Raw genomic sequence first — 18272 nt, 5'->3', positions numbered from 1 at the left:
ACTGAGACTTGTAAACTCAAGTTGAAAATAAAATTAGACTTTATAGTTAAAAAAAAAAAAAAGAATTCTAGTCTCAGAAGCCCTCACAGGCACTTCTTCCCAGCCCTGCAGGGTCAATGCGAATCCAAATCAGTGGGATGGCAGTGAGTCTGCTTTGACTTATGAGATTCAGGGGAATGGAAGCAACATGGAGGAGGCTAATCTAAGCTCAAATGTACTGCATCTAGTTGATTCCTGCACATAGTGACCCTATAAGACAGTAGAACTGCCCCCATGGGTTTCCAAGGCAGAAAGCCTCCCGTTTCCCCACAGAGCAGCTAGTGGCTTCCAATCACTGACCTTGTGATTAACCTTGTGCTTAACAGCCCAATGCAAAATCCACTGTGGCACCAGGACTCCGTCCGCTATGAAATGTGAATAGAAATGCACAGGGAAAAGTAGCAAAAGGGAGCGTTTATTCCAAGCACATTTATTTTTTGTGGAATAGCGGGGGGGTTGGAGGTGAAGTAGGGAAAGAGGACAGAAAAGAAATAAGAGTAAAATAAGCAGCAACCAGATCTCAGAGAACCTTCTGTGAGGGTGGGGGCTGGGCAGAGAACACTTCCACTTAGGAGTATAGGTGTTCAATACTTCCGTATACATGTATGGAGAATCAAAATCAATTTGCCATCTTTCTCTGTGCTATTTTCTTGTGTTAAATAAATCAGAACAGGTTGCTTTTAAGAAATAGTTCATCGTAAATCAGGTTTTAACATAGCAAATGAATCATATTTAATTCTCATTAATTGTAGACTGAAACAGAGGAGTAGGATGTCAAAAGTTGTTTGGGTCCACCAATAAAATGATTTAAAAATTTTTTTTAACCTAAAAAAATTATTTTGGGGTAATATGCTATCTTTAGGAAGCCTGGTGGGCTGGTCATGGGAAATTCGGTGTGAAACCTGCACTGGGCCGACAATCGGCCATCCACTGTGATTTTTTGCCAAGCATTTGCTTTTCTTCTAGAATTTGGAATTTTGCTAATTGCCAGCTAGAAAATACCTACATGAACATATCCAAATAAAACCCAAATAACTAAATCTATTGTTTAAGAATCAATTAAAATTCCTAGCAACCCCATAGGACAGACTGGACCTGCCACACAAGGTTTATGGAAGCCAGCTTCCAGACCTTTCTACCGTTGAATGCCTGGTGGGTTTAATCTACCGTTCTTACAGTTAACAGCTGTGGATGTAACCACGGTGAACAAAGGTGCCTACAGGTCCCAATAAGAACTCTACATCCTGAGTCTACAGTGTCAAAAGCATTATATGTATGTTGATTAATGTCATTATTATTATTAGTTCCCCCCCCCAGGAGAGTGTGACCCCTCCTGGGAAGGAAGACACCTGAGGAGAATGAATTCTGCATGTGGATTCCTTCAGTCTATGTTTCTTTTGTGTTTTCTTTTAACATTGTATTGACATTTAATTCACATGTCACATAAACCAATGTGTTCAAATACATCAAAAAGAGTTGTGTAATCAAGCGGCTATCTAGCTCAGAAGCAACAAAGCCCACATGGAAGAAGCACACCAGCCTGTGCGATCATGAGGTGTAGAAGGGATCAGGTATAAGACATCATCAAAAAAAAAAAGAAATCTTACCATAGTGAATGAAGGGGGAAGTGCAGTGGAGACTCAAAGCCCATTTGTCGGCCACTGGAGATCCCCTCACAGAGGGGTCAAAGGGAGGAGATGAGTCAGTCAGAGTGTGATGTAGCACAGATGAAGAATACAGCTTTCCTCCAGTTCCTAAATGCTTCTTCCCCACCACTACCATGATCCGAATTGTACCTTGCAAGTCTGGATAGAGCAGAGGTTGTACACTGGTGCAGACAGAAGCTGGAGGCACAGGGAATCCAGGGTGGATGATACCTTCAGGACCAGGGGTGTGAGGGGCAATATGGGGAGGGTAGAGGGAGAGTGGGTTGGAAAGGGGGAACCGATTACAAGGATCTACATGTGACCTCCTCCCCGGGGGGTGGACAACAGAAAATGGGGTGAAGGGAGACGCTGGACAGGGCAAGATATGACAAAATAATAATTTATAAATTATCAAGGGCTCACGAGGGAGGGGGGACAGGGAGGGAGGGGGAAAAAGAGGACTTGATGCAAAGGGCTTAAGTGGAGAGCAAATGCTTTGAAAATGATGAGGGCAAAGAATGTACAGATGTGCTTTATACAATTGATGTATGTATATGTATGGATTGTGATAAGAGTTGTGTGAGCCCCTAATTTAAAAAAAAGAGTCGTGTAATCATTGTCATAATCAGTTTGAACCACTTTGTTCACTCAGGCATCCTTTGTTATTAGCCTCTCCCCCCACCCCCCCCCCCCCGCCAAACTTCCCTGTTGTTACCCTAAGAACCATGGCACCAGTTGCTGGCTCTGTACTATTGTTGTTGTTTCAGTGGTGGTGGTTGTCAGCTGTGGAGTCAGCTCCAACTCACAGTGACCCTATAGGCAACAGGAAGAAATACTGCCCAGTCCTGTGACATCTTCACAACTGTTACATTTGAGCTCAATGTTGCAGCCACTGCTTCAATCCACCTTTGACAGGCTTCCTCTTTTTTTAAGATCGTCCACTTTTATGAGCTTTTCCCAGGACTATTATCTTCTGCCAACATGTCCAAAGTACATGAGACTAAGTCTTGCCATTCTCACTGCTAAGAAGGATTCTAGTTGTACTTCTACTAAGACAGATTTGTTTCTTCTTCTGACATTCTATGGTAGAAACCCTCAATCTTCGTATTAAAAAACTATGGTTATATGAAGCTATGTTCCCAGATTTTCTCCCGTCAGCCCCCTTTAATCTTGCTTTTGCACGATAATGGAACTATCAAAGGGTCTGAAGAAGGGAAGAGCGGAGGGAACAGTAAATTTGAAGTGTCCATGGTAACCCTGTCTAGGAAGGGAAAAGGAATCCAAGAGAACATAGCAACATCTAAGAAGAAGGCATCAACATCAAACAAAAGGTCATATCATTGTGTGCTTACCTCCCCAATATGATCGCTGAAGACAAATGGATGCATAAGTAAATGTGGTGAAGAAAGCTGATGGTAAAAAAAAAAAAAGAAAGAAAGCTGATGGTATCCGGCTACCAAAAGATATAGTGTCTAGGGTCTTAAAGGCTTGAAGGTAAACAAGTGGCCATCTAGGTCAGAAGCAATAAAGCCCACATGGAAGAAGCACACCAGCCTGCATGATCATGAGGTATCGAAGGGATGAGGTATCAGGCATCAAGAACAAAAAATCATATCATTGTCAATGAGGTGGAGTGTGGAGTGTGCACCCAAAGACCATCTGTAGGCAATTGGACATCCCCTTACAGAAGGGTCGTGGGGAGGAAATGAGCCAACCAGTCAAGGTGCTATGTAGCAATGATGAAACCTACACCTTTCCTCTAGTTCCTAAATGCTTCATCCCTAACCCCCCCCCCCCCACTATCACGATCCCAACTCTACCTTATAAATCTGGCTAGACCAGAGGGTGTGCACTGGTCCAGATAGGAACTGGAAACACAGGGAATCCAGGATAGATGATTCCTTCAGGACCAGTGGTGAGAGTGGCAATACCAGGAGGGTGGAGGGTGGGAGTAGAAAGAAGGAACCGATTACAAGGATCTACATATAACCTTCTCCCTGGGGGACAGACAACAGAAACGTGGGTGAAGAGAGACACCAGACAGTGTAAGATATGACAAATTAATAATTTATAAATTATCGAGGGTCCATGAGGGAGGGGGAAGGAGGAGGGAGGGGGAAATGAGGAGTTGATGCCAGGGACTTTAGTCGAGAGCAAATGTTTTGAGAATGATGAGTGTAATGAATGTACAAATGTGTTTTATACAATTGATTTATGTATGGATTGTAATAAGAGTTGTATGAGCCCCTAATAAAATGATTTTAAAAAGAAAAAAAGCAGGTAGAGAAAAAAATAACCAAAAGAAGACAGAGTAAGAACCAAAAAACATAGTGCTAAGAACAAAGAAAGAGACTGTCAAGGAGAATTTGATCACCAGTACCAATCATAGAGTAAGCAAAACCACCCTAGAAGACAGGGTAGAACTGTACCCAATGGGTGCCAAGGCCGTAAACGGGTTTCAGAAGCAGACCGCTATATCTGCTCCTGTGTTTAGAGGATACTGCTTTAACTGCTGTGACACCATCGTTCCTTATAAAAATCCTATAAAAAAGTGTTAATAAGAAATGGGCATGGTAATTAGGAATTCATTCATGGATAGAACAGGGCCAAACAGTAATATTAGTGACAGAATCAAAATGTCGAGTACCCACTTTTCAGGCATGGCCAATGCTCCACTAAGTTGGGCAGCAAACTAGTTAACAAAACAAACAAACAAGCAGCAAATTATCCCATTTCCATCAATTCACTCCAGACTCCTGGAAACTTACTATGTATCAGAGTAATATGGTGCTTCATTGGGCTTTCTTGCTGTAATTTTTTGGAAGCAGAATGCCAGGCCTTTCTTAAGAAGCACTGCCGGGGCAGTTGCCTTCCAGTCTCCGGAGATCCCGTCTGCCAACACCGGGCGAATGGCCTCCCAAAACCGCGACCCAGCCGCAGCCAGTGTCATAGCCGCCCGGAAAGGAGCCCAGCCCAGCGGGGGCGCAGCCCGGGGTTCCGTGGGCAAGAGGCTACAACAGGAGCTGATGACCCTCATGATGTCTGGCGACAAAGGAATCTCTGCCTTCCCGGAATCAGACAACCTTTTCAAGTGGATAGGGACCATCCACGGAGCAGCTGGTACAGTCTATGAAGACCTGAGGTATAAGCTCTCCCTGGAGTTCCCCAGTGGCTACCCTTACAATGCACCCACAGTGAAGTTCCTCACCCCCTGCTACCACCCCAACGTGGACACTCAGGGTAACATCTGCCTGGACATCCTGAAGGACAAGTGGTCTGCCCTGTATGACGTCAGGACGATTCTCCTCTCCATCCAGAGCCTTCTGGGAGAGCCCAACATCGACAGCCCTTTGAACACACATGCTGCGGAACTCTGGAAAAACCCCACAGCCTTTAAGAAATACCTGCAGGAAACCTACTCAAAGCAAGTCTCCAGCCAAGAGCCCTGACCTTCCCTGTTCTTGCGTTCTCTTCTCTTCTGTAGCTGTCTGTCCTCCCTCCACCCCGCTCCTTGATGTCTGTGTAGAACTCTTATCTCAAACTGTGGTGTCATTTCTGTTGTGTTTGTTTTTTAAATTAAGTCTCCATTTGCACCCTGTGATGATTGTATTAAATAAATAACATTTGGGGTTGGTTCGGGTTTGAAAAAAAAAAAAGAAGCACTGGCGGGTTTGAATCACCAAGCTTTAGGCCAATAGTAGAGCACAAACTGCAAACCATTTGTGTCCCCCAAGATCCTTTTGTGAACAAATTCTTATTGTTCTTATGAGGCCCCATCAGGTTGGATTCACCTCCAAAGACACCCTGTGTCCAACAGAAGGAAACGCCATCCTGTAGCACCTGTACAGCCCTGCCTGGTCTGTCAGCTCTCTATTGTGCACTCACTGCTTCAGTCCCTCTGCAAGGCACTGAACTGGAAGCTGCTCTTTAATTGTTTCCGTTTTTACTTTGAAAGACCCCTTAAGGAGACTAAAAGGAGCCCTGGTGCCATCCTGGGTTAGGCATTGAACTGCTAACTGCAAGGTCAAGGTTGCTCCTTGGGAGAAGATGAGGCTCTCTGCTTGGTAGTGACTAAATGCTACTTAAGAAAGGACTAAGAGGAGGGGGGGGTGGAGCGGGGAGGGAGGGGGAAAAGGAAAAAGAGGACCTGATGCAAAGGGCTTAAGTGGAGAGCAAATGCTTTCAGAATGATTAGGGCAAAGAATGTACAGATGTGCTTTATACAATTGATGTATGTATATGTGTGGGTTGTGATAAGAGTTGTATGAGCCCCTAATAAAATGTAAAAAAAAAAAAAAAAAAGGACTAAGAGGCTGGAGGGAGGGGGAGGAAGCACTAAAACTGATTGTGATTGCACAACTTATTTTAGGGGCATTTTAACCATGAGGGGGGTATTCTAAAATGGATGTGGTGGTGATTGTACCATTCTCCTTGATATGATTGAATGATTGAACTGCTGAAATGTATGATATTTAAATTATGTGCCTAAAAAAGGTTACAAAAGGTATTGAGAACCCCAAAGGGTAGTTTTTTTTGTCCTATAGCAGCACTGGGAGTCAAAAAACGCGCCCAATGGCAGTGGGTGAGTGTAAGCGAAGGAGCCCAAGGAGGAGCCCTGGAGATGCTGTTGAGTGAGCAAGTGCTGGATTACTAACCCTGAGAAGGGTAGTTCAAAACCATCTGCTCTTCCACAGGAGATGAGGCTATTTGTTCCCATAAAGATTTATAATCTTGGAAACTATGTCTAGGGAGGCTATGAGTCAAAATTGACTCAATGGTAGTGGGTCTGGTTTGGGAGTTTTTAGGTGGCTCAGACAGGCGTATAACAGAGAACTTGTCGGCAGCCATCCACTCATCTTGTATTAACGCTGCTTACGAACTGAAAGCCTAGTAGCAATACTCTTTGACTCCTAAGGAATGCTAGTGGTTAGTGGGCCCTGTTAGAAAAATCTACAAACCTAGAAACCCTAGGGCACAGTCCTAGTGTACCCTATAGTATAGAGCAATGGTCCTCAACCTTCCTGATGCTGCAGCGACCCTTTCACACAGTCCCTCATGTTGTGGTGACCCTCAACCATAAAATTATTTTCGTTGCAGCTTCATAACCATAATGTTGCTACTGTTATTAATCAGGGGACCCCTGTGAAAGGGTCATTCAACCCCCAAAGGGGTTGCGACCCACAGGTTGAGAACCCGCTGGTATAGAATCACTATGAGTTGGCATTGATTCAATGGCAGTGGGATTTGGGATGTGATAGCTATAATTTTCTCTTACTCTTTTTTTTGCTACAAAAAATCAGTTGTTTTAAACTGGGATCTTAAGTGGGGCGAGGTCAGACACTTGCAGGTATCTTCCCTGAGGGCAATCAGTTGCCAGCCTGCAGAGGGTCCTGCTCCCTGCTGTTAAGGACAATGGTCAGGCCTGTATTTATTGATTTGGTTCCTGTAGGTGGAGTTTCACACCCTACTGATAATGGTTCCAATGGAGATCCAGAGATCAGGTCAAAGTTAAGCTTCCATCCTAAATCTAGGATCCACCCATCTTGTCATGTGTATACCTCCAATCCCTCCTCTTCCTATTGCGTGTATGTCCCTAGACCACCCCCTCTCATTGCTGTATAACCTATAGTACAACCCCTTCCTGTGAAGTATGTCTTTACCTGTAATTAGTTGGCTTGCACGCCCCCCAAAGGTATATAGGCCTGGGTTAGCCAGAGGCCTTCCCCTCTTTCAGCTCCTCCCTTGACCTCTCCTCCCTTTTGTTTCCCTTTCCCCTTACCCCTCTCTCCAAGTGGACCACCAGGGCTGAGGTGAGCATGCTACTATGAAATGTGTCTGACTCCATTATTGCAATATCTCTCATGCTCTCGATGACTTTAATATCAACCATACAATAGTGTTTACTGAACCCATGATTAGTAGTGGGGGGCTGACTTCCCCCAATTCATACCATAATCTTAAAAAAATACCTAGTCTCCTCTCAATCTACACTGGCCATTCATAAATCAGTTTATAATTTATCTATGTTTTGAAGCATTTGAGACCTAAAAGAAAAAGAATTTTATACTGAAGCTAAGGCACTCCCTTTTGACTTCCTCCAGACTTAAGCACCTCAAAACTTTGATATTGACCAAATCACAGTCTTCTTCAGCATCATACATGTTTACACTTTTTCGACTCCTTTACTGCCAATGTTTGGTCTCAGCAAGCTCTTTCCCCCATCTTCTCAGATCAGATAACCTGTTAAGTTTTTAAGTAACACTGTCTAAAATAAAAGTAAATAAGATTAGCTTGGATTAGGTTGTACGGACTAAGCAATGCCATTTCTTTTAGAGTTCTACATGTTTTGATCCTACTTCATATTTCTTGATTAACATTCAGCTAGCCCTAAGGTAATAATTGTATCTAAAATACAAGAGATGAAGCAACCATATAAACCAAATCTTGTTTTTGCAACAAATTAATTTCAAATGACTGCATTCCATAATTTATGACTGAAAAATTTATCAATTTTGTCCTAAGTGGAAATTGGATTTTCCACCAACTATCTGTTTAGAAGCCCTGGTAGAATAGTGGGTTATGCTTTGGGCTGTTAACCACAAGATCAGCAGTTCAAAACCACTAACTTGTCTGGGAGAAAGAAGAGGCTTTCTGCTCTCCTATAAAGAGTTACAGACTTGGAAATCTACATGGGGCAGTACTATTCCATTCTACATAGGCTGTCTATGAGTTGGAGTCAACTTGATGGCAGTGAGTTTGGTTAGTTTTATATTCTTGGTTAAACTGCTTACCACAAGGTTGGTGGTTCAAAGCCCACCAGCCACTTTGTGGGAAAAAGATGAGATTTCTGTCTCAAAAAACCCTAGATAGGGTTTCTGTGAGTAGAAATCTGAACTCTGTGGCAGGTTTTGTTTGAAATACTTGGAAGAAAACTTGTTAACCTGTGATATACAGATAATACAACCTTGCTTGCTAAAAATCAAAAGGAGATGACACACTAATGAAAATTAGAAAAAAATAGCCTTCTGCATGAATTATACCCCAATAAAAAAAGTCCCCAAATCATTACAACTGATTTAACAACATCATGATAAACAGAAAAAAGGATGGCCATTATCAATAATTTCATTTTATTTGGATTCAGGATCAGTGCCCATGGAAGAAACAGTGAAGAAATCAAAGGACATGTTGCATTGGATTCATCTGCAAAAACAATCTCTGTAAAGTGTTAATACGACCAAATCTATCTTGAGGAAGTACAAACAGAATGATCCTTAGAAGCAAGATGGCAAGACTTCCTCTCATGTACCCTGGACAAGTTATTGGGAGGGAAGAGTCCTTGGAGAAAGACATGGTGCTTCGCAAAGTAGTGGAAGACCTACAAGACAGATTGACACAGCGGTTGCAACAATGGATCAAACATAGCAATGATAAAGATGGTACCTGACAGGCAATGTGTGGCTTTCTTGTTTGGAATGGAACAAACTCCATAGCACAACAGGATCCCTCCTGTTGAGCACCATCCACATTCGTCTTCCACCAGGCTGGTCATTAGTAGAAGGTCTTCTTTGTTTCTAGATTTCTTTTTTTAAATCTTTGCTTTTGGTGAAGGCTTACACAGAAACGTAGGTTCTAATTTGCCAAATTCCAAGCGAATTGTAAACTGGGCGGTGGTGTTCATTAAATTTTTCACAAGGTGTCAATATTTTTTTTTCATTTATGTTTTGGTTAGTCAAATTCCAGTACATGAAAAAAAAGCAAAAGCTTATTAAAAAGACAGGAGAGAAGTATGAGGTGCCGGCCCCAACTACTGGATAGCTGCCCCTCCCCCCAGAAGAATTTATTTCAGAGGAAGCTGCAGCTCAGAGAGAGGGACATGTCTGATCAGAGCACATGGGAGCAGATGAAGGGGGAGGAAGAGAGAGTGGAGCACATCCTGGCCCACCAAGCCTTGAAGATGATATTCCCACTCAGAGCAGCCAATCCACAGAGAGGACCACATGCCCGGGCATGCTGAGACATGATGTCTCTCACTGACCCATAGCCTTACAGGGGACAACACCGGAGACACAGTGTGGGAATTGTGCCTGATCTGATCCAACCACACCGAGGCAAAACACTAAGGTGGTGCAACAGAACAGCAAGGGAACGGAGTGGCGAGGTCCCCAGGGAATGCTGAAGGTGGACTTTGGGCCAGGGCGTGGTGCCCCAACAGACTGGACTGGAAAACACTCCTAAAGGCCAATAAATGATCCTTGAACTAACTACAAGCTTTTCTTTCTTGTTGTGTTTTGTCATTGGTTTGTTGTTTTGTTGTATATTGTTGCTTGGTTTTGCTCTGTCTTGTTTTTGTACATGTAATTATCTCTGCAGGTCTGTCTAAATAAGATAGGTTGGATGAACAATCTGGAGGAGAAAACAACGGGACCGACAGTTCGGGGGGACATGGGATAGGAGGAGGTGGGGGTAAAGGAAGTGGTGTTAACAGACTCAGGGACATGGGAACAGCAAGTGATTCAAATTGGTGGTGAGGAGGGTGTGGGAGGCCTGGTAGGGCGTCATCAAGGGTAATATAACCAAGAGGAATTACTGAAACCTTGACGGGGACTGAGCATGCTAGTTGAACAGGAGGAAAGTCAAGGAAAATAGAGGAAAGAGCTGAGAGGGCAGAACCTGGTGTTGATGGGCACCGTGTTCAGCATCCTGCTGGTCATCATGGTCCTTGTGGCATTTTGTGTCTACAAACCCGCTCAGTGGCGGTGACCGGGAACGGGCAGGCACTCTTCCGAGGACTTGGAAACAGGACGACGGTCCCAGGCTGGCCAGCGGACGAGCAGGACTCAGAACGTCCCCACTCGGAAAGGACCGATGGTCTGGACAGTTGGTAAACTCATGGCTCAGAGAAAGACCAAACAGAAAATGTACTAGCAATGATTCTCCAGCCCCCACACCCCCTCACATTGTAACGCCAGTAACTGCCTGGTCTGCTCGTCCATGCTTGACTATGTATCTGGTTCGACTTGTTAAGAATAAGGCTGGGAGTGCCAGTGTCCAGGTGGAGTGCCCGCAAGAAACTAAACTGGTGCATCTGTCAGACGCACCAGGAAGTACTGATGGCCAACGTGTGCCAAAGGGGATGCAACCATGAGGGCGCCCTGCTTAGGCACCATTGTGTCCCAGTGGGGTAAGAGCTCATTTCTGCCCAACAGGGAATGAACCACAGATGTTCTGCCCCCACTCAGCAGACTTGAAGGCACTGGTTGCAGAGCGGGCTCAATGGTGTCTGGGAGGCCCGGGCCACTGTTCCGTGGGCATTCAAATGGAAATGTGGCCAGCTAACTAACCCCACTGAGAAAGCTCTCCACCCTGGTTCAAACACTGGTCTCCTTTGTTCTAAACACGTTTGTCTAGCTTGGGGCCTAGGGACGGTGAAGGTTTGGGGTCTTGAAGAGACTCCACAGGAGTTCCTGTGAGCCAGAGAGGCAGGGCTCTCCTGCGGCAGTGTGAGGTTGAGTTCCAGGCAGGGTGACAGGAGGGCAGGCGTGTGCGGAATGTGTCTCATCTCGGCTTTGAACGTGCTATTTTACATTGCCCATGCCACCTGTTGAAAAAATTTTGTGCTTACAAAGAGCTTATGGGTATTTATTTTGAAGGTGCTAGGTTGGTTGGTTATTGAATGGAAATAAATGCGTATCTTGCAGTCCATGCCAGCCCCAAGCCCAGTGCTGAGTCGCTTCTGACTCCGAGTGACCCTATTGGAGGGTCAAGGCTGTCGCTCTCTGGGAGCTGGGAACGACTGGCTGCCGGGGTCCAAACAGCTGGCCTTGGAGGTTGAAGCTGAACATTGTCACCACTGGGCCATCAGGACATTCCAACACAGCACTGACTTTTTTTTTTTTAACCTGCTGTTAATGTGAAATAACTGATGTGCGGGACTTTGTTTATACTTTTGATCACATTAAGCCACTGAAATGCGCACTTTTCTGCCCCTTCTGAGCCAACGTCAACAAAAACGAGAAAAAAGCCCTCCCTGCCTGTTAAAAAATAAATAAAATAAATAAATTGGCATTTTTGAAGCTCACCTTCCGGACACAACCGACAAAGCGGGTGAATAAGCAAATGTGGTGAAGAAAGCTGATGGTGCCTGGCTATCAAGATATGGCATCTAGGATCTTAAAGGCAAACAAGCGGCCATCTAGTTCAGAAACACCAAAGCCCAAATGGAAGAAGCACACCAGCCTGTGCGATCACGAAGTATCGAGGGGATCAGGTATCAGGCTTCATCAGAACAAATAATTTTAGGTCTCGGGGGAGGAGCCAGTCAGGGTGCGATATAGCAAAGATGAAAAATACAACTTTCCTCTAGTTCCTAAATGCTTCCCCACTATCATTATCTGAATTCTCCCTTGCAAGTATGGCTAGACCATAGGATGTACACCAGTATAGATAGGAACTGGAAACAAAGGGAATCCAGGGCGGATGATCCCTTCAGGACCAGTGGTATGAGTGGTGGTACTGGGAGGGTGGGTTTGAAAGAGGGAACATGTGACCTCCTCCCTGGGGGACGGACAACAGAAAAGTGGGTGAAGAGAGACGTCCGACAGGTCAAGATATGACAAAATAATTTATAAATAATCTTGAGTTCATGTGGGGGAGGGGGGTAGCGGCGAGGGAAGGGTAAAAATGAGGAGCTGATGCCTGGGGCTTAGGTGGAGAGCAAATGTTTTTGAGAATGATAATGGCAATGAATGTACAAATGTGCTTTACATAATTGATGTTTGTACGGATTGTGAAAAGTTGTATGAGCCCTTAATAAAACAATTTTAAAAAATCAGTTCACATTCAACCATTTCAATAGCATATGATCAGGAAACAATATTAAAGGAGTAAATTTAAGCTACACTAAAAGCATTAACGAAAAATAAGACTCCAGGAATGTTTGACATAACAACTGAAATGTTTGAACAAGCTAATCAAACACTGGAAGCACTCATTTGTCCATGACAAGAAATTAGGAAGACAGCTACCTGCTCAACCAACTGAAAGAGATCCATATTTCTGCGCATTCCAAAGACAGGTGACCCAATAGTGTGGAGATTATCCAATAATAAATAAAATTTTCCATACATATACACACATCAATTGTATAAAGCACATCCATACATTCCCTGCCCCAATCATTCTCAAAGCATTTGCTCTCCACTTAAGCCCTTTGCATCAGGTCCTTTTTTTTTTCCCCTCTCTCCCCTTTCCCCCCTCCCTCATGTGCCCTTGGTAATTTATACCTCGTTATTGTTATTTTGTCATATCTTGCCCTATCCGGAGTCTCCCTTCCCCCCTTCTCTGCTGTCCCTCTCCCAGGGAAGAGGTCACATGTGGATCCTTGTAATCAGTTCCCCCTTTCCAACCCACTAGCCCTCCACTCTCCCAGCATCGCCCCTCACACCCTTGGTCCTGAAGGTATCATCCACCCTGGATTCCCTGTACCTCCAGCCCTCATATGTACCAGTGTACAGCCTCTGTCCTATCCAGCCCTGCAAGGTAGAATTCGGATCATGGTAGTTGGGGGGAGGAAGCATCCAGGATCTGGGGGAAAGCTGTGTTCTTCATCGGTACTACCTCACACCCTAATTAACCCATCTCCTCTCCTAAACCCCTCTATGAGGGGATCTCCATTGGCCGACACTTGGGCCTTGGGTCTCCACTCTGCACTTCCCCTTCATTTAATATGGTATATATATACATATACACATATATACACACACATCTTTTTTTTTTTTTTGCATGATGCCTTATACCTGGTCCCTTGGCACCTCGTGATCACACTGGCCGGTGTACTTCTTCCATGTGGGCTTTTTTGCTTCTGAGCTAGATGGCCGCTTGTTCACCTTCAAGCCTTTAAGACCCCAGACACTATCTCTTTTGATAGCCGGGCACCATCGGCTTTCTTCACCACATTTGCTTATGCACCCATTTGTCTTCAGCGATCCTATCATGGAGGTGTGCAGCCAATGATATAATGATTTTTTGTTCTTTGATGCCTGATAACTGATCCCTTTGGGATCACTCGCTCACTCAGGATGGTGTGTTCTTCCATGTGGACTTTGTTGCTTCTGAGCTAGATGGCCGCTTGTTTATCTTCAAGCCTTTAAGACCCCAGTCTTTATACAATTGATGTATGTATATGTATGGATGGTGATAAGAGTTGTATGGGTCCCTAATAAAATGTAAAAAAAGAGGAGAAAAAAACGATTAGGGCAGGGACTGTACAGATGTGCTTTATACAATTGATGTATGTATATGTATGAACTGTGATAAGAATTGTATGAGCCCCTAATAAAATGTTTTTTAATAAAAAAAATTTTGCTGAATATAAAAATGGCTACAGCAGATTATTGACAGGAAGTTACCAGAAAAAGAGCAAAGATAGAAGTTATCAAGGATTTCATCTTGCTTGAATCCACAATCAATGCTCAAGGAAGCAGCAGCCAAGATATCAAGCCTCTTGCATTTGGGCAAATAGTTGCATAAAGCCTCTTTATGTATTAAGGAGCAAAGATGGCACTTTGCCATAGTATTTTTCTTTGCTTCATATGCATGTTAAAGTTGTACAATGAACAAGGAAGACCCAAGAATAATCGATGCATTTGAACTATGATGTTGGGAAAAATATTGAAAAGTACCATGACCTGCCAGAAGAGCAAACAAATGTCTTGGAAGGACACCTGGAATGCTCCTTAGAAGCAAGGATGGTGAGACTTCATCTCACATAGTTAGAACATGTTGTCAGCAGAGCCCAGTCCCTGGAGAACATTGCTTGGTAGAGGGGCAGTGGATCAGAAAGACCCTTGAGATGGATTGACATACTGCCTGCAGCAATGGGCTCCAGCAAGGAAGTACTGTGGGAATGGTGCAGGACCGCGGTGGCAGTGTTTCATTCTGTTGTGCACAGGATTGCTACGGGTTGGAACAGACTTGATGGTTGTTAACAAGAAATAGTTTTGATTCAAGGTTTCGAGTGTCTCAGGATGACAGTCTCAGCGAGTCCTTTGGTCTCACCTAGTACAGATAGTCTCTTTTAAGAATCTGAGTTTTGTTTTAACCTGTTTTGCCATTCTATCCAGAGCATCTATCGTGACCTCAATCAGAAAGGTTAATAAAACAATTTTTAAAAAGTTATTATCTACATTCTTTTTTAATCTACATTCTTAACAATCATCCTGTACAATTAAACATTTCATGATTATAAATTCATTTCATAATTCTTTAATCTTTTCAAAGCTAACCAGTTTCACATTTCATGTAAGCAGCTAGTTCCCACAGCCATTTTCCAGTGGTATCCAGAGATGTCCTACCTCAGAACTCATTCTAACAATTTTAGAGTGCTTTTGTCCTTTAAAAAATTACACATACACACAAAATTATACAGTAAGTCTAGGCAAGAAGGATTAGAAGTTTTATCACTTTCCCCCAAATTTCATTCCTTTTCCCAGAAATAGCCACTGAAAAACTTGTTTAGCATACATACCATTCAATTTCTACCCATTTCATATGCACATAATGTAAAATTCCAAATTTTAAAAATTCAATGTAAATAACTTGTATTTGTGGGTGTTTTTAAATAAACCATTCTGGTGAACTTTGTTTCATTACGTTTACGTTCAGGGATTTTTGGCATTGATTATGACTGCATATTATGCAGTAGTGTTTTCAAACTTCTTTATCATTTAAGTGACTGTTTCAAGAATGGGGGAAAAAATTCGCAACATCCTTGTGTATCCATTGAGTTGATTAGGACTCATAAGAACCCTATAAAGTTCCAACTCTGTAAATCTTTGCCCGATTAGCTAGCCTCATTTTTCTCCCAGGGAAGTTGACCTTGTGGGTAGGAGTCCAATGCTTACAGCACTACCAGGGCTTCTTGTATATATCATAATATTTTCATAAGTCTGAGAAATAAAATGTACATTTAAATGAGTCCTACCTTCTAAAAGCACCCTTACTAATTTATTAATTTCCCAGTATCCTGGCAAAACTTTTATATAATGAAATTTCATTGATTCAAGTTGCAGTTCCCTAATTGGTACTAGGATGCTATCTTTTCGTGCTTACTGGTCACTAACATTTAAAAGTAAAATGTCTATTCCTTTTATCATTAAAAAATGTGGCTTATGACTGTCCTTCAAATGTGGTTTTCTTCTATTACCTTTTAAAACTTACATAAAATTTTAATAAGGCCAAATTTTTAACACATGTAGTTTTCTATCTTTGGAAGGACACTGCATTATCATCTTAAACTCCACACCCACTACTTGTCAAGTTGACTCCAACCTCACAGTGACACCATAGGGCAGAGACCTGGTTCCACTGGGTTCCTGAGGCTATAAAGCTAAGGAAACAGCCTGGCTCCTTTTTGTCCCACAGAGCAGCTGGGCTGCTAATTGTCCCATGTTTAACCCACTGTACCACCTGAGTCCCTCCCATCATCTAATGCTGGTGGATTTTCAGTGACCAGATCAAGAATCACCCAAATCTGCACTATTCAAATCAATCACCACCAAGTTATATAAGGCTGTTTGAATGTAATAAAAATTTCAGTTTCTCAGGAGTTTAATAGCAATAGTAAGTTAGTGTACGAAGGTAGTATTATATACGGACAAATTAAGACAGTACTGCCACTAGGGTTTAAGTTCAAAAGTGTTCATAAACATCTCTTGTGATCAAAGGATGACTACGGACAAGTTTTCTCTGCAATGAACTTTTTATCCTGATTACCAAAACCAACTCAGTCCACTCAGGCTTTACAGTTAGCAGGCCAATGTATAATCCACCATTAGACTGAATCAACTCACTGCCATCAATTGACTCACAGTGAACCTACAAGGAAGGGTAGAACTGAACTGCCCTGTGGGTTTCTGAAACTGTTTACAGCAGAGAGAAAGCCTCGTTTCTCCTTCAGAGGCTGGTTTTGAACTGTGAACCTTGTGGTTGGCAGCCCAACCACTAAACCATCAGAGCCCCCCCATCTTTTTCTGTCAATTCTGACTTATAGTAGGTTCCAAAGAGATCTACTGGGCCAGTTAAATTCAACAAGGAGGCATCAGCTGTTTTGACAACTGAGTTATGGCCACCCCAAATGCACCCAGATGTCCAAGGACACAGAGCAATCATAGGGACTTATTTTAAGAAAACGGCAAACTGCATTGTCAGAGTAGAGTTTCAGCAAGTCGTACCTATCCCTGCGGCTGCTCATTCTTCCAGGGTAGCAAAGGCTGTCCTCTGAGAATGGAGGCGGCTTATTCCAGTCACTCCACAGCCTAGATCTTCTCCCTTCCCAACACTTCAAGGTGGGAATCAGCATACAAGTCTACATGAATTAACTTTGTTTAACCAAGGTTGTTTGTTTATAGCTGTATTTGATTCTTCCTGATGGACTGATTCCTTCACTGCGTCACTAATCCAGTAGGGTCAATGGAATCATAACCTAGTTTCTAGAGCGGAATCACCTTGAGGGCTGTAAACCAGGTTGAGCTAACTTCTTGCCCTCTGAGATTCAGCTCTGCTCTGGAGTTGTTCCCCAGTTAAGATTGATGCCATGAGAGCCAAGGAACACATTTCTGTTATATTCCAATTTCTTGTGCCTTAGGTGGACCAACTAAAACTGAAAGTTGGGCCCCAAGTACTCTTAATACCTTGTTCTGGTGGCACAATGGTTACAAACCAGGTTACTGAAAGGTGAGCAGGTTCAGCCCCTAGGCCTTTGATTAATGTAAGTTTAAGAATATCTGATTTAACAAATCAGAGGTATAGGGGTGAGAACAAAAAAAGGTAATGGTTGTAAAAGATACCAAGAACCATACTTGTTAGCAGCTTTAACGTTATGATCATGATAGGGCCATAAAATGTTTTGCTGGCATATGGAAATGAGTTAATTGACTGAAAATTTAAGAATTCTGAGAAAGCTCTTCACATGAACAGTTAAATTATCCAGTTTCATAATACAATTGGGTAAGCAATGACACAATTTGGTTATTTTTAGGATTCTCTAGTGTTGTCAAGAATGGGGCCATCTTTAGTGGGCTGTCACAAAGCCCAATTCGACCACTTACAAATGAACCTAATCTGATCACACTAGGGAATTATTACAATATTTTACTCCCCAATCTGCAGATGCACAAACATTATCCATTATATGGATAGTAATTCTGAAATACATTTACTGTATTGACTATTCACATCAAGAGATCAAGGGTTCAGCAGAGATGGGGGAGCGGGGAGAAGGGAAAAATGAACTGATGCCAGGGGCTTGAGCTGAGAGTGAATGTTTTGAGAATGCTGAAGGCAATGAATGTACAAATGTGCTTTACACAATTGATGTATGGATTGCAATAATAGTTGTATGAGCCCCTAGTAAAACGATTAAAAAAGGGATTTAATGGTAAGAGGAAATGCCCTACATGCTTGTGGTAGGGACATTCAACCTTAGTTCTAAATCTGTTTAAACCAGGCACAAAGCTTGCTACCTAAGCAATAAATGAAGTCACTTGTTGACACCAAATGTTTCCAGAAATGGCAAAATCCATTAAG

The 18272-nt window shown here is 43.0% G+C and overlaps 1 pseudogene; it reads left to right on the top strand.

Moving 5' to 3' along the window:
* The first annotated feature begins 4560 nt into the window (after positions 1-4560).
* Positions 4561-5138, top strand: LOC142450877 (ubiquitin-conjugating enzyme E2 C pseudogene; annotated as a pseudogene).
* Positions 5139-18272: the final 13134 nt, after the last annotated feature.

Source organism: Tenrec ecaudatus, chromosome 6 (assembly GCF_050624435.1).
Source record: "Tenrec ecaudatus isolate mTenEca1 chromosome 6, mTenEca1.hap1, whole genome shotgun sequence".
Classification (NCBI taxonomy): domain Eukaryota; kingdom Metazoa; phylum Chordata; class Mammalia; order Afrosoricida; family Tenrecidae; genus Tenrec; species Tenrec ecaudatus.
The sequence above is the reverse complement of the archived record's forward strand: the minus strand, read 5'-3'. Positions and strand labels throughout refer to the sequence as shown.